The sequence below is a fragment of the Zingiber officinale genome, chromosome 7A, assembly GCF_018446385.1.
Source record: "Zingiber officinale cultivar Zhangliang chromosome 7A, Zo_v1.1, whole genome shotgun sequence".
NCBI lineage: Eukaryota > Viridiplantae > Streptophyta > Magnoliopsida > Zingiberales > Zingiberaceae > Zingiber > Zingiber officinale.
Genome location: NC_055998.1, coordinates 81,202,362 through 81,219,650, shown reverse-complemented (window position 1 = coordinate 81,219,650; position 17,289 = coordinate 81,202,362).

The window sequence follows — 17,289 nt, the reverse complement described above, 5'->3', positions numbered from 1 at the left end:
TGAAGGCACCCTCTCCCCCTCTTTTATATTTCTTGGTGAATCCAAAAAAGGAAAGTTTTATAACAAAAATAAAACTTCCTTTTATTCCTTTATATTGGCCGACCACCTCTTGTAAAACTAAACAAGGAAAGATTTTAAACAAAAATTAAAATCTCTCTTTTATAAATTCCTTTTGTGGTTGGCTATAAAAGGAACGTTTTATAAATTAAAATCTCTCTCTTTTAAATCTTTTTATGGATATCTATAAAAGATAAGAGATAAAAATAAAACTCCTTTTATATCATGGTTACAAAAAGGAAAGTTTTGTCAAAAAATTAAAATCTTTCTTTCACATTATAGATAACTACAAATAAGGAAAGATATCTAATCTCTCTTTTAATCCTTTGTAGAAAATCTATAAAAGAAAATATTTTAAAATTTAAACTCTCTTTTAAAACCATGTGGATGAAAACATAAAAGGAAAGATTTTATCAAAATTTTATTTTTAATAAAATCCCTCTTCCCTTTTCACACTTGGCCGACCCCTTGCTTGGGAACCAAGTAAGGCTTGGCCGACCCTAGCTCAAGCACCAAGCTTGGCTTGGCCAGCCCCTTGCTTGGGCTCCAATCAAGGATAGGGGTCGGCCTCTAGCATGGGCTAAGAGGCTAGGCTTTGGGTGGATATAAGGCTATATATAAGAGGCTACAATAGGGACCGAGAGGAGGAATTAGTTATGGTCTCCCGATGAACTTGAGCTTCCCATGTTCGCCCTGAACACCCAACTCAAGTTCATCAATAATAACTCATACCACTAAAGAACTATTATTGAACTACCGCACCAATCCCAAATTACATTTTGAGCTCCTTCTTATCATGAGTGTGTTAATATCCCTGTGTTTAAGATATAGAATGTCCACTAATTAAATGAGTTACTGACAACTCACTTAATTAATATCTAGCTCCAAGAGTAGTACCACTCAATTTCATTGTCATGTCGGACTAAGTCCACCTACAGTGTTTACATGACAATCCTTATGAGCTCCTATTAGGGACATCATCAACCTAGATTCCTAGGACACAGTTTCCTTTTATAATCAACAGCACACAGTATAAATAATATTATTTTCCAACTTATCAGGTCTATTGATTTATTGAACTAAATCACACCCTTTGATAAATTAAAGAAATAAATATTAAGTATATGTGCTTGTTATTGTTGGTTGCTACTCGGAAAGCCTAGAGGTTCCACTGTACAAAAATTTTGTACAAAGGTCTGAACCTTTTCCTAGCTACCATGTGTTCTTTTAAATTAAATTTTGGATCGCTTGCGGAACTTAACACGTTTGATCCAAAACTTAATCTATTTGTTCTTTTAGGTTTTGACTTGGATCTCCTGCGGAACTTAACACGTTCGACCCAAGTCACCTTAAGTTATTAATTCCATTAAATATTAATTTCCATAATCGGTTCCCAGTACTGACGTGGCGAGGCACATGGCCTTCTTGAATATGGGAGCAACCACCACCGACTAGACAAAACCTTTTATAGAAAGCTAATATTTAATTTCCTAAAATAACTTTAGATTAATCGAAAAGAACAATCAAATCACAAGAAAAAAAACAAAAGAACATTATATCGAAAACAAATTTGAAACTCTAGAATCGTATGCCTCTTGTATTTAGTATTATTTCCAAAAATAACTAGTATGATGCGGAAAGAAAAATTACTAGTTATACCTTTTAGAAAAATCTCTTGATCTTCTACCGTATTCCCCTTCTAACCTCGGACGTTGTGTGGGCAACGATCTTCCGAGATGAGAACCACCAAGCACCTTCTTCTTCCTTGCAAATTTCGGCCGTCAAAACTTCTTCTAGGATGAAGAGGTTCGGCCACCACCACCATGCTCCAAGGGATGCTAGAAACAAAGCTTTCTTTCTCTCCTTCTTCTTCTTCTTCTCTAAACTTGATCTGGCCACCATATGGGTCTCCACAAGAAGGATGAGGTTCGGCCATCAAAGAGAAGAAAGGAGGAGAGGATGGCCGGCCACACCAAGGAAGAAAAAGAGAGAGGAAACATAATAGAGTTGTTAGCCATGAAGGCACCTCTACCCTCTCTTTTATAATCCTTGGCCTTGGCAAATAAGGAAATTTAAAAAAAAATTCCTTAATTCTTTTTCCATTGATAAGGAAAATTTATTTAATTAAAAATAATTTTTTCTCATCAACAATGTGGCCGGCCACTTTAAACCAAGCAAAGGAAATTTAATTCAATCAAGAATTAAAACTTTCCTAATTTGTTTCCGGAAATTTTATAAAAAATTTCTCTAATAATTTTCCCTTCATGATGGCCAATAAAAAGGAAATTTTATAAATTAAAATATTTCTTTTAAACATGTGGATAAAAAGAAAGTTATCTTTAAAAATTAAAATCTCTTCCAATCTACAAATAAGGAAAGATATCTAATCTTTTCTTAATCCTTGTAGAAGCTTTATAAAAGAGATATTTAATTTTTAAACTCTCTTTTAAATCATGAACATGATTAAAAGGAAAGTTTTTACCAAAATTAAAATCAACCTTTTAATCTACAAATAAGGAAAGAGATTTAACTCTTCTCTTAATCTTTTGTAGAATCTTATAAAAGGAAAGATTTAAATTTTTAAACTCTCTTTTAAATCATGTTATCCACATGAGAAAAATTTTAAAAATAAAATTCCTTTTTATTTTAATAGGGCCGGCCACCTAAGCTTGAGTTCAAGCTAGGGCCGGCCACATGAATTCACCCATGAACCAAAACATGGCCGGCCCTAGCTTGGTCTCCAAGCTAGCTTGGCCGGCCCCCTATAGGATGGGTAAGAAGGTGGGTATAGGTGGGTATAGTACTCTATAATTAAGAGGCTACGATAGGGACCGAGAGGAGGAATTGGTTTTGGTCTCCCGATAAAATTAAGCATTCCGTGTTCGCCCCGAACACACAATTTAATTTTATCAATAATAATTCATTCCACTAAAGAATTATTATTGAACTACCGCACCAATCCCAAATTACATTTTGGGCTCCTTCTTATTATGAGTGTGTTAGTCTCCCTGTGTTTAAGATAACGAATGTCCACTAATTAAGTAAGTCACTGACAACTCACTTAATTAATATCTAGCTCCAAGAGTAGTACCACTCAACTTCATCGTCATGTCGGACTAAGTCCACCTGCAGGGTTTAACATGACAATCCTTATGAGCTCCTCTTGGGGACATTCTCAACCTAGATCTCTAGGACACGCTTTCCTTCTATAATCAACAACACACACTATAAGTGATATCATTTCCCAACTTATCGGGCTTATTGATTCATCGAACTAAATCTCACCCATTGACAAATTAAAGAAATAAATATCAAATATATGTGCTTGTTATTATATTAGGATTAAGAGCACACACTTCCATAATAACTGAGGTCTTTGTTTCTTTATAAAGTCAGTATAAAAGAAACGACCTCTAATGGTCCTACTCAATACACTCTAAGTGTACTAGTGTAATTATATAGTTAAGATAAACTAATACCTAATTACACTACGACCTTCAAATGGTTTGTTCCTTTCCATCTTGGTCGTGAGCTACTGTTTATAATTTATAAGGTACTGATAACATGATCCTCTGTGTGTGACACCACACACCATGTTATCTATAATATAAATTAATTGAACAACTACATTTATCACAAATGTGGACATTTGACCAATGTGATTCTTATTTCTAGATAAATGTTTATACCAAAAGCTAGGCTTTTAGTATACACTCTAACAATCTCCCACTTATACTAAAAGACTAAGCTGCCATATCTGCTGCCATACATCTGATTCCCATCCCTTCAACATGCCCATCAAAAGCTCTTGCCTTAAGGACCTTAGTGAAAGGATCTATAGGTCATCACCTGATGCAATCTAGGCGGCAACAACTTCTCCTCGTTTATACGATTCCTCGTATTGGGTGGTACTTGCGCTCTATTGTGTTTACTTGCCTTATAGACTTATGGTTTCTTCGAGTTTGCTACTGCACCAACATTATTACAATAAATTGTAATAATTTTTGGACAAACCAGAAATCATATCTAAGTCTATCTTGAGGTTATTGAGTCATTCAGCTTTTATGGCTACCTCAGAGGCTTGCCATATACTAAGGTTCTATGGTGGAGTCCAGAAAAATACCTATGCTTATCACTCTTCCTTAGTTATGACTTTACCTCCTAAAGTAAACACAAAACCCCGAGGTTGACTTATTATTGTCCCTATCCGATTGGAAGTCAAAATCCATGCAACCCACAAGGACTAAATTAACTGCCTTGTAAGCTAGCATATAATCTCTAGTGCCTCTAAGGTACTACAATATATGCTTTACTGCAGTCCACTGTCCTTGTCTAGGGTTACTTTGATATCTGCTAACTATGCCCTTGGCAAAACAGATTTCTGATCTCGTGCATAACATACATTAGGCTTCCAACAGCCGTAGCATAAAGAACTGCCTTTATTTCCTTTATCTCCTTTGATGTCTACAAAGACATATCTTTAGATAAAGTTACTCCATCCTGAAAAGGTAAGAAACCTTTCTTGGAGTTTTGTATGCTTAAAACGAGCAAGGATTTTTCCGATGTATGAAGCTTGGGATAAGTAAAATATTCTTTTCTTGCGATCCCTTATTACTTTGATCTCAAGAATATATACATTCGCCCAAGTCCTTTATATCGAATTGTTTGGACAACCATACCCTTACTTCTGACAACATTTTGATATTGTTTCCAACTACCAAAAATTTTATCTAAGTATAGTACAAGAAATACCACTACGTTTCCATCACATCTTTTGTATACACAAGACTTATCCGGTTACTAAATCCATAGATCTGGATTACTTTGATAAACCGGATGTTCCAAGACCTTGAAGCTTTGCCTCAGTCCATAGACTGATTGAGCTTACACACAAGATGCTCTTAGCCCTTTGCAATGAACCCTTCTGGTTGCTTTATATGGATGTTTTCTTCAAGACTTCCATTAAGGAATGCTGTCTTGACATCCACTTGACAAATAGATAAAAGAATCCGGATAGACTTAAGCATGGCTACCAGTGAAAAAGTTTCCTTTTTCATCTAGCCTTGCTTTGAAAGTTTCTACCTTCCTGTCTATCCCTCTTTTCCTAATATAGACCTTTTTACACCCAAAGGCTTTTATACCAATTGGTGGTTCTATAAGCTTCCAGATTTTATTAGAATACATATATTCTAATTCTGTTATTCATTACTCTTTGCCAAGATATTGCATCTTTATCTTGGAGTGCTTCGTCATATGTCCGGAGATCAGGTTCATGTCCTCCAGGGATCGAGTCCAAAAACTCTCCCAAAACATAAATCTTTTTAGGTTGCCTAACAACCCTCCCACTACGATGAGGCACTATCTGTAATTGTGTATCATTTATGATACGTATTGCAGTTTCTTGTGATATTTCATCTTGTACAGTTGGTACTAGATTAGACATGTCCTTTATTATTTCCTTAAGAACAAATTTATTTATGGGCATGAGGTTTATTACATAGTCCTTTTCTAAAAATCGATCATTGATGCTAACAATAACCTTCTGATTTTTAAGACTATAAACCTACTTTCATTTCTCTAGGATAACCCACAAACAAGTGAATTCCTGTCCAACTTATCATTGTCTCTCTTCAGCATATGTGCTGGACTACCCGAATCCGAATATGCTTCAAAATAGGCTTACACCTATTCAGCAATTCTATATGAGTAGAGAGTTCTGACTTTGGAAGGTACTATGTTCACTTCCGTTTCCAGAGTATATCCTTAAAATGAATTTGGTAATTTTCTAAATAACTCATCATCAATCTACTTATTTCCATAAGAGTCCTATACCTTCCTTTTTCTACACCATTCTGTTGGGATATACCGGTGTGTAGTTATTTGTGATTGAATCCCTACTTCTGATAAGTGACTCCTAAATTCTCCCAAGAGGTACTTGCCACTACGATCTCACCGTAGTGTCTTGATACTTTTACCTTGACATTTCTCCACATCAGCCTCATACTCTTTGAACTAATTAAAGCACTTAGACTTGTGGCACATCAAGTAAATGTATCCGTATATCAAATAGTTGTCTATAAAATAGACGAAATATTTGAAACAACCTCTTGCTTGGATAGTCATAGGATCACACAAATCAGAATGAACCAATTTCAACATATCTTTGACTCCATACCCCTTAGACTTGAAAGCTTCTTGGTTATTTATCCTTCCAAGTAAGACTCGCAGGTTGGAAAGATTTCCACTACTAATGAACCCAAAAGTTCATCAGCTACCAATGAATCATACTCAAGTTAATATAACCTAGCCTTAGATGCCAAAGATATAATTGGTTCATTTCCGAAGGTTACTTTCTCTTAAAGTTAGAAGATGTGTTACTAATTTCCATTTGTTGCATCGTGAGAGTTATTGGATTTATAAATTGCCAACCAACGTACCAGAACAGATAACTTCCCTCTTTTTCTTAATAACAACTTTGTTATTAAAAGATGCAGAATATCATGTTCTTTGAATAGTTTAGAAACTGAAAACTAGTTCTTTCTGAACTTGGTGCGTAAAGACAATTACTCAAAAATCCATGTTTTATTTTTATCAAAAGATAAACATCTCCCACTGCAACAGCTGCCACTTTTACAGTAGTGCCCATGTGGACAGTGTTTTTATTTTCATTTAGTTGTCGGGTTTCCTGGAATCCTGCAATGAATTGCAGACATGATTAATGGCATCTGTATCTACGCTCCAGGTTCTGGTAGATAACACCATTAAACATGTTTCAACTAATGAATAAAATACACCTATATTGTTCTTAGTTCTAAGAGGACAGTCTACCTTAATGTCCAAATCCTATTTCCAATCAATTATAATTGGGACCACTAAGTCTATCCTAAAGTATATCAGCTAGGGATTGACCATCATCCTAAGAATCACAAAAATATTTGGTTAAGACCAACTCCTTAAAAATCCCCATGAATTTTGTATGCCACGTTAGTGTGGACGTATACAAATTCAAAGAGGAAATTTTATCATTTAATTTTATTATCTCGTCAACCTTACTTTATGACGAATAAAATTAATAGTTGGTCTATCTTTAATCAAATATTTGGTCAAGACTTCTAAATTTAAAATAATATTGATTCCTCTAACAATACTATTTAAATTTACCAACACCTCAAAACACCGTGAATTTTGCATGCCACGTTAGTGTGGACGTATACAAAATCAACATTTGTAAGAGGAGGGTTTTACCCATTAACTATCTTGTCAACGTAACTTTATGACAAATAAAATTATCTCAAACACCGTTAATTTTGTATGCCACGTTAGTGTGGGCGTATACAAAATCAATCATTTGTAAGAGGGGGTTTAACCCTTTAATTTTATTATCTTGTCAACCTAGTTTTATGACAAATTAATAGTTGGTTTCATTTGGTCACACAAATAATAGCAGTGACTCCGATGGGGAGGATACTATTAGATGTGTCTAAGTGTATACCATTACTTGACACTAAGTCCATTAATAAGATTATGCCCCTTCCGTTGGGGAAGATCACACGCTCTTAATTAACTTCCTATAGTCATCCAAAAATGGAAGTCTGTTCTAGTGATCCGCAAACAAGCTCATCCGTTATGGAGGAAGGCACTCAGAGCCAACGCGCAAGCTTGTTTGCATCACTTACAAACCAGTAATGGAGACCATGGGATTTACTTAAAAATCCCTCTCCCACTTAGTTATTTATTAATGAGGAATTTTAACTATGCTAGCCTACTAAACTTGTAAACTAACATGCACACACAGCACAATATAAAAGCAATAAATAGAAAATCTAATTTTCAACTATTATGGCTTTTATCTCTAGTTATCCTCCGTGTGTTGTCATCCCAAACTGCTGCCATATTTGGCCACTGCCATCTTGCTCCTTGTTCCGCTGCGCCTCTGGTCCTTAGAAGGTTCCACGCTTTGCAAGATTCGATCCGCGACATAAATAGAATTTTACAATTTTGATCCTATATTCCATAAAAGGAATGTACATGTATCTAGATCAAAAATAAAATCCTAATAAAACTAAATACAGCTCCTGCTGTATTTTATAATACAATCATGCACACACATATAAATGCCCTTGACATGTCCAAGGGTCCAATCACACACATAAAACTATAAGCCATAATAGTTGGATCCTGCATCCACAAAGTTAGCACATCCTACTATTATCCTGCCTAAATTATGTATGACATGTGCATAATTAAACTAATACCAAATACACAGAGGCAAAACCCTAGCTCTGATACCAATTGTTGGTTGCTACTCGGAAAGCCTAGAGGTTCCACTGTACAAAAATTTTGTACAAAGGTCTGAACCTTTTCCTAGCTACCATGTGTTCTTTTAAATTAAATTTTGGATCGCCTGCGGAACTTAACACGTTTGATCCAAAACTTAATCTATTTGTTCTTTTAGGTTTTGACTTGGATCTCCTGCGGAACTTAACACGTTCGACCCAAGTCACCTTAAGTTATTAATTCCATTAAATATTAATTTCCATAATCGGTTCCCAGTACTGACGTGGCGAGGCACATGGCCTTCTTGGATATGGGAGCAACCACCACCGACTAGACAAAACCTTTTATAGAAAGCTAATATTTAATTTCCTAAAATAACTTTAGATTAACCGAAAAGAACAATCAAATCACAAGAAAAAAAACAAAAGAACATTATATCGAATACAAATTCAAAACTCTAGAATCGTATGCCTCTTGTATTTAGTATTATTTCCAAAAATAACTAGTATGATGCGGAAAGAAAAATTACTAGTTATACCTTTTAGAAAAACCTCTTGATCTTCTACCGTATTCCCCTTCTAACCTCGGACGTTGTGTGGGCAACGATCTTCCGAGATGAGAACCACCAAGCACCTTCTTCTTCCTTGCAAATTTCGGCCATCAAAACTTCTTCTAGGATGAAGAGGTTCGGCCACCACCACCATGCTCCAAGGGATGCTAGAAACAAAGCTTTCTTTCTCTCCTTCTTCTTCTTCTTCTCTAAACTTGATCTGGCCACCATATGGGTCTCCACAAGAAGGATGAGGTTCGGCCATCAAAGAGAAGAAAGGAGGAGAGGATGGCCGGCCACACCAAGGAAGAAAAAGAGAGAGGAAACATAATAGAGTTGTTAGCCATGAAGGCACCTCTACCCTCTCTTTTATAATCCTTGGCCTGAGCAAATAAGGAAATAAAAATTTCCTTAATTCTTTTGCCATTGATAAGGAAAATTTATTTAACTAAAAATATTTTTTTTCTCATCAACAATGTGGCCGGCCACTTTAAACCAAGCAAGGGAAATTTAATTCAATCAAGAATTAAAACTTTCCTAATTTGTTTCCGGAAATTTTATAAAAAATTTCTCTAATAATTTTCCCTTCATGATGGCCAATAAAAAGGAAATTTTATAAATTAAAATATTTCTTTTAAACATGTGGATAAAAAGAAAGTTATCTTTAAAAATTAAAATCTCTTCCAATCTACAAATAAGGAAAGATATCTAATCTTTTCTTAATCCTTGTAGAAGCTTTATAAAAGAGATATTTAATTTTAAACTCTTTTAAATCATGAACATGATTAAAAGGAAAGTTTTACCAAAATTAAAATCAACCTTTTAATCTACAAATAAGGAAAGAGATTTAACTCTTCTCTTAATCTTTGTAGAATCTTATAAAGGAAAGATTTAAATTTTAAACTCTCTTTTAAATCATGTTATCCACATGAGAAAAATTTAAAAATAAAATTCCTTTTATTTTAATTAGGACCAAAACTTGAGTTCAATAGGGACGGCCACATGAATTCACCCATGAACATACCCATGGCCGGCCCTAGCTTGGTCTCCAAGCTAGCTTGGCCGGCCCCTATAGGATGGGTAAGAAGGTGGGTATAGGTGGGTATAGTACTCTATAATTAAGAGGCTACGATAGGGACCGAGAGGAGGAATTGGTTTTGGTCTCCCGATAAAATTAAGCATCCCGTGTTCGCCCCGAACACACAACTTAATTTTATCAATAATAATTCATTCCACTAGAGAACTATTATTGAACTACCGCACCAATCCCAAATTACATTTTTGGGCTCCTTCTTATTATGAGTGTGTTAGTCTCCCTGTGTTTAAGATAACGAATGTCCACTAATTAAGTAAGTTACTGACAACTCACTTAATTAATATCTTAGCTCCAAGAGTAGTACCACTCAACTTCATCGTCATGTCGGACTAAGTCCACCTGCAGGGTTTAACATGATAATCCTTTTGAGCTCCTCTTGGGGACATTCTCAACCTAGTATCTCTAGGACACAGTTTCCTTCTATAATCAACAACACACTATAAGTGATATCATTTCCCAACTTATCGGGCTTATTGATTCATTGAACTAAATCTCACCCATTGACAAATTAAAGAAATAAATATCAAATATATGTGCTTGTTATTATATTAGGATTAAGAGCACACACTTCCATAATAACTGAGGTCTTTGTTTCTTTATAAAGTCAGTATAAAAGAAACGACCTCTAATGGTCCTACTCAATTCACTCTAAGTGTACTAGTGTAATTATATAGTTAAGATAAACTAATACCTAATTACACTACGACCTTCAAATGGTTTGTTCCTTTCCATCTTGGTCGTGAGCTACTGTTTATAATTTATAAGGTACTGATAACATGATCCTCTGTGTGTGACACCACACATCATGTTATCTACAATATAAATTAATTGAACAACTACATTTATCACAAATGTAGACATTTGACCAATGTGATTCTTATTTCTAGATAAATGTTTATACCAAAAGTTAGGCTTTTAGTATATACTCTAACAGTTATTATATTAGGATTAAGAGCACACACTTCCATAATAACAGAGGTCTTGTTCTTTTATTTAGTCAGTATAAAAAGAAACTACCTCAAATGGTCATGCTCAATACACTCATAGTGTACTAGTGTAATTTTATAGTCAAGATAAACTAATATCAAATTACACTACGACTATTCCAATGGTTTGTTCGTATCCATCTTAGTCATGAGCTACTGTTTATAATTTATAAGGGACTGATAACATGATCTTCTGTGTGTGACACCACATACCATGTTATCTATAATATAAATTAATTGAACAACTACACTTAGCATATAAATGTAGGCATTTGACCAATGTGATTCTTTTTTTTCAAAAATAAATGTTTACAAAAAACTAGACTTTTAGTATACACTCTAACATACGAGACAGCTGGTCATGTACAGATCATAGCATACATTATGGGCCCTATAGCCGAAGCATAACGTATCTTGTCCATTCTACTTTATTCCTCTTGTGTTCCTGGACACATAACCTTGGAAAGATGCACAACATGTGATACTGGTAAATATCCTCTCTTGGAGTCCTACATACCGAATCTATTTAGCAGTTTATCAATGCATATACCTTGACTCGACCCTAGTAACTTGCTTTGTCTATCTCAGTATATTCTAATATCTAAGACATAGGTTGCATCCCCAAGATCTTTCATTGAGAAACACTCTCCCAACCAAGTCTTGGTAGATTCTAGGCTAGGGATGTCATTGCCTATATGAAGTATATCATCAACATACAACACTAGGAATGTAATCTTGCTCCCACTAACCTTCTTGTAAACGGAAGGTTCTTATGGATTTTTGACAAAAGAAAATCTTTAATGGCTTTGTCAAATCGCAGATTCTAACTCCGAGATGCTTGCTTTAGTCCATAAATTGACTTCTTGAGCGTACATAACTTATTGGCCTTCTCAGATTTTATAAAACTGGGAGGTTGTACCATATATACTTCTTCCTATAAACTTCCATTTAGGGAAGCAGTTTTAACATCCATTTGCCAAATCTCATAGTCCTCATAAGTTGCTATAGCTAGCAAAATTCTAATGGACTTAAGCATTGCAATGGGCGAAAATGGTTTTTCATAATCAATTCCTTGACGTTGATTGAAACCCTTTGCCACAAGTATAGCTTTATAGGTACTTATGTTCCCATCCATGTCAATCTTTTTCTTAAAGATCCATTTGCACCCTATGGGTTTTACCCCAATTGGCACATCAACCAACTCCCAAACTTGGTTGGTGTATATGGAGCCCATTTCAGATTTCATGACTTCCAACCATTTCTCAGAATCATTTGAAACAACTGCTTCCTCGTAAGTCGACGGTTCATCATCTTCGATGAGTAGCACTTCCTCATCTTGGGTTACCAACCAACCATATCTGTTTGGCTCTCAGTGTATTCTTGTAGACTTGCGTTGATCTCATGTTTCTTGAGCAGTCTCGGATGAAGGAGACACTTGTACTTGTGGCACTGTCTCATTATCCAACTGTTCATCTTCCAACCTGTTTCTAGAGTCTATAATTTTTTCAAGACTTACTTTACTCCCACTACTTTCTTTAGAAATAAATTCTTTTTCCAAGAAAGTAGCATATCGAGCAACAATAACTTTGTGCTCACTTGGGAGATAAAAATAATATCTCATTATAGCTTTGGAATAACCTACAAATGTACATTTTATGGATCTTGCTGCAAGCTTATTAGAATTTTCATTCTTCACATAAGCATCACAACCACATATCTTAAGATAAGACAAATTTGGTTTGTTTCCAAACCATAATACATATAGTCTTGGTTGGAACTCAATTAAGTGTGTGTGTTGTTGTTTCTAAGGCATAGCCCCAAAATGACATTGGAAGACTTGCATGACTCATCATTGATCCAACCATATCCATGAGTATACAATTTCTCCTTTCTAAAACACCATTCCACTCCGGAGTTCTAGGAGGTGTAAGTTGAGAAATTATCCCACATTCTTTTAGGTAATCAATGAACTCTTGGCTTAGATACTTACCACCTCGATCACTCCGAAACCTTAATCTTCTTGCCACATTGATTTTCTACCTCATTCTTGAACTCCTTAAACTTGTCTTATGTCTCATTAAGTAGACATATCCATATTTACTTAAATCATAAGTAAAAGTCACGAAGTAGGTATACGCTCCTTTAGCCTGAACTTGCAATGACCCACAAACATCACTATGTATGAGTTCTAGTGGTTCCTTTTCTCGTTCACCTATCTTGGTGAATGACATCTTGGTCATTTTGCCTTGTAAACATGCATCACATGTATCTATGGGCTCTAATTCGAAAGTGTCCAAACACCCATTACTGAGTTATCTAGTGATGCATTTCTGGGTTATATGACCAAGTCTACAGTGCTAGAGATATGTTAAGTTTGAGTCATGTAATTTCTATTTCTTACTTTCAATATAATAAATCGGTTCATCTAAGTTAAGAACATAGAGACCATTATTCAATGAACCATTCCCATAGAATATATTATTCAAATAAAAGGAACATAACTTGTCCTTGAATTGAAATACAAATCCCTTGGTGTCTAAACTCGACACCGAAATGATATTCTTTGAGAAACTAGGAACAAAGTAACAGTTTTCTAAATTCAAAACAAGTCCACTAGACAAATTTATTGAATAGGTTCCTACAGCTAACGCAACAACTCTCGCTCCATTAGCTACTCGTAGGTCCATTTCTCCCTTGGACAACCGTTTACAGTCATTTAGACCCTGCATGTTTTCACAAATGTGAAAACTACTTCTAGAATCTATGACCCATGATGAAGAAATAGAAAGATTGCACTCTATCAAAAAGATACATGAAGCATCCGCTCCACTGGCATTCTTCTTCATGAAAATATAGCAGCTTTTCTTCCAGTGACCTTTCTTGCCACAATGGAAGCACATGACCTCCTTCTCATCAGATTGGGGTACCTGCATCCCTTTCTTAAGCTTCTTCTGGACTTGATATCTAGGATTCTTCACTACATCAGCCTTGGGATTAAACTTCCCGGTGCTAGGGCGCTTGTTGGTCTTTTGACCATCATTGCATGCAATGAAGGATTTACCTTCATATCCTTCTCAGCAATTTTCAGCATTACCACCAGATCAGTCAAACTCTTGTCCATGCTATTCATGTTGAAATTAAACATGAACTAGGAAAATGATGGAGGTAGTGACAACAAGATTAGGTCAACAGCCAAGTCCTGGTCCAAATTGGAACCTAAGCCCTCGAGCCTCTCTATGTACCTGATCATCTTGAGTACATGAGACTCAACTTGGTTTACTTCCTCCAGCATGGTATGAAATAGTGCTCAAGAGGTTTCATACCTCTCTACTCTTGCACTCTCTTGGAAGAGCTCACACAAGTGCTTATCAATTTCCCTAGCACTCATGTTCTCATGCTGTCTCTGCAATTCGGGAGACATAGAAGACAACATGATGCATTGCACATCCAGTGCATCTTCCATATACTGAGAATAATATGATTGATCTTCGTATAAAGCATTGGGTGTAGGCTCTTTCAGTGGTTCATCTTTGAGCACGTAAAATTTTCTCTCGTGTCTTAAGATGATTTTTAGTTTCCTATACCAATCTAGGTAGTTGGAACCGAGGAGGATATTCTCTTTCTCGAGAATACTTCGCAATGATAAGGTACTTGTGTTTGCCATCTAAAATTTAAAGCAGAGTTTTAATATTTATGTAATATATTTAATAAAAGTCTTTTATAACTCTTATTATTTTATTCAAGTCCAATAGCCCTCACTGTTAGAATCGGGAATTTGTTGGTAATTGATCTGACGGTAAGAACAAGGGACCCCCATTTTGAGGAGTCAACGCCACGTGGAAGTCAAAAGGCCAGGGGTCCATCGGAAAAGGATGGACTGATTGGATGCTCAAGAGAAGATCGGACCGATCGGCCGACCGAACGCTTGAGAGAAGGTCGGGCCGATCGGCCGACCGGAGAAGGGTGGCTGATCGACCGGCCGGTCGACCAGTGAATAACCGATGGCAAAAGGCGCCCCGGCAGGAGTAGGGGTTCCGACGCTCGATTGAACAGGAACGAAGGGCCGAGCGGAAGGGCGACCCTCAGTCTTCCCGAACGGGCGACCACCTACGTCGGACTAAAGACGAGCGCTCTGGACGAGCGGCTGGATGATCGATCCTATAAGAGGAAGTCAAAGAGTAGGGGACAGTGTGGACATCATCTCAGTAACCCCTGTTGCTGACAATAGGCATGTTCGAAGACTAAACCATACGCAGTATGGTGCGATCGAATATTCTGCTGTCCCATCAAGGAGACGCTCAGACTGTAGCGGCATGGAGTCAAACATGCTCTTCTGACAAGCCCATGCTGCGGTATGGGTATGACACGTGTACACCTCGGGTTGTGTGCACCCAGCTCCCGTGGCTCTATATAAACGCCATCAGACTTCATCGGAGGTATGTAATCTGAAATCCCTGGAGCCACTTTCTTGTCATTCGTTTTCTGACTTGAGCGTCGGAGGGTCGTCGCCGGGAACCCCTTCCCGACCCGGCTTCTTTGCAGGATCGCCGGAAGTTCGCACCAGCAGTCGAAGACCCACGTTAGCAACCGGAGAGCGCCACGTGCCCAGCGTCCGTTGATTCAGCTTTCGGACAGGATCAATTTGGCGTCGTCTGTGGGAACGCTCCTGCATCCGAACGGAAACAATGGACGAGGCTGGACGACAGCACACGGTGACGCTTTCCATGGAGGAACTTGACGCTCTGATCGAGTTGAGGGCCGCTAAGCTTGTGGAACAAAAACAGAAGGCACCAGCCGAGCGGCCTGAGCAGCAAGCCACATTAGCATCAGGTGGCCGAGCGGAAGCACCACAGGCCACGGTTCCATTCCATCGAGCTCTCTTCCGCACTCCTCCTGAAGCCGCAGCAGCTAATCGCGATAGAGGCTCTTCGTCAGATGAAGTACCAATGCGAGATAACAGAAAAGGCAAAACCCGCCGAGCGGAAGACCGTCGAGCTCCGACGTTAAAAATCGAGAGACGAGCCGGCGTCTATAAACTCTCCGAGCGGAAGACCGTCGAGCTCCGACGTTAAAAATCGAGAGACGAGCCGGCGTTTATAAACTCTCCGAGCGGAAGACCGTCGAGCTCCGACGTTAAAAATCGAGAGATGAGCCGGCGTCTATAAACTCTCCGAGCGGAAGACCGTCGAGCTCCGATGTTAAAAATCGAGAGATGAGCCGGCGTCTATAAACTCTCCGAGCGGAAGACCGTCGAGCTCCGACGTTAAAAATCGAGAGACGAGCCGGCGTCTATAAACTCTCTGAGCGGAAGACCGTCGAACTCCGACGTTAAAAATCGAGAGACGAGCCGGCGTCTATAAACTCTCCGAGCGGAAGATCGTTGAGCTCCGACGTTAAAAATCGAGAGACGAGCCGGCGTCTATAAACCCGCCGAGCGGAAGACCGTCGAGCTCCGACGTTAAAAATCGAAAGACGAGCCGGCGCCTATAAACTCTCTGAGCGGAAGACCGTCGAGCTCCGACGTTAAAAATTGAGAGACGAGCCGGCGTCTATAAACTCTCCGAGCGGAAGACCGTCGAGCTCTGACGTTAAAAATCGAGAGACGAGCCGGCGTCTATAAACTCTCCGAGCGGAAGACCGTCGAGCTCCGACGTTAAAAATCGAGAGACGCGTCGGCGTCTATAAACCTGTCGATCGGCAGATCGTCAAGCTCAGACGATAAAGATCTACGTTAAAAGGCGAGCAACCGGAGTCTATAAATCCTCCAGATGGATAACTTTCTGCAAGGTCTTGCTCGGTTGTAAAGGCCGACCTCTGATCAGGCCTGCCGATGAGGCAAGAATAAAGAAAGCGTGGGGCAGAGCGACTCCTTTATAAAACACACTTAGCGCAGGAAAATTAGGACCGACGCAAAAAGTTAAGGATTGGATGCTGGTCGAATAAACAAATAACAAAGAGAATTCATTTACACCAAACAGTGAATAGACAAAAGTAATAACAACAGTCTTCGCCCCGAATGGCGGGCATACAAAAAACAGCAGAAACTTGAAAGAAATTTTACAAACCCTTCATTCACTATCACCAAAATCAAAGAGAGAATCGGGGATGGAGCCCATCATGACCGCCAGATCTTCGGGGGGGGATCGCCAGCTCGGTTGGTATATGGCCCTTGTTCTTCAGATATTCGACTGCCACTTTGATCGCCTCTTCAAAAGTTAAGGACAGCTTGTCGCTGAACTTTTTGCCAAATTCATCCGAGCGGACGAATGCTTGGCGCGCTTCCGCCGACCGACTGGGCTCCCCATCTTGATATTCTTTAAGAG